Source organism: Wasmannia auropunctata, unplaced genomic scaffold (genome assembly GCF_000956235.1).
Source record: "Wasmannia auropunctata unplaced genomic scaffold, wasmannia.A_1.0 LD336048.1, whole genome shotgun sequence".
NCBI lineage: Eukaryota > Metazoa > Arthropoda > Insecta > Hymenoptera > Formicidae > Wasmannia > Wasmannia auropunctata.
Window position 1 is genome coordinate 230,709 of NW_012026842.1, and position 340 is coordinate 231,048.

A 340-nucleotide genomic window follows, 5' to 3' on the forward strand; every position below is an offset into this window, starting at 1 on the left:
TGTCCTTTTTGCTTCAATGTTGAATAACTCGGTGAAAAAAAATCGTACAACGCTCAACAAAAAAGCAAATTAAAGGTAAAGATTCACTCTTTCGAAAGCAATAAACTGCATTTGTGTGCGATTTTTAGTTTATGCCATGAAACCTTTTAAAATTAATACACATTTTTGAAGATTTGACGCATTTTTATTTGGACCTATGTAATTCCATAAAAAATAAATAGGATTCTTTTCTAAAGTGTCGATCTGAAAAGTAGAGATTTCAAGCTGTAAAATGCTTTTTTGAACATCTCGATACGATCATTTTTGACGAAGTTACACTCATTTGAAGCTTGTCTAGTTA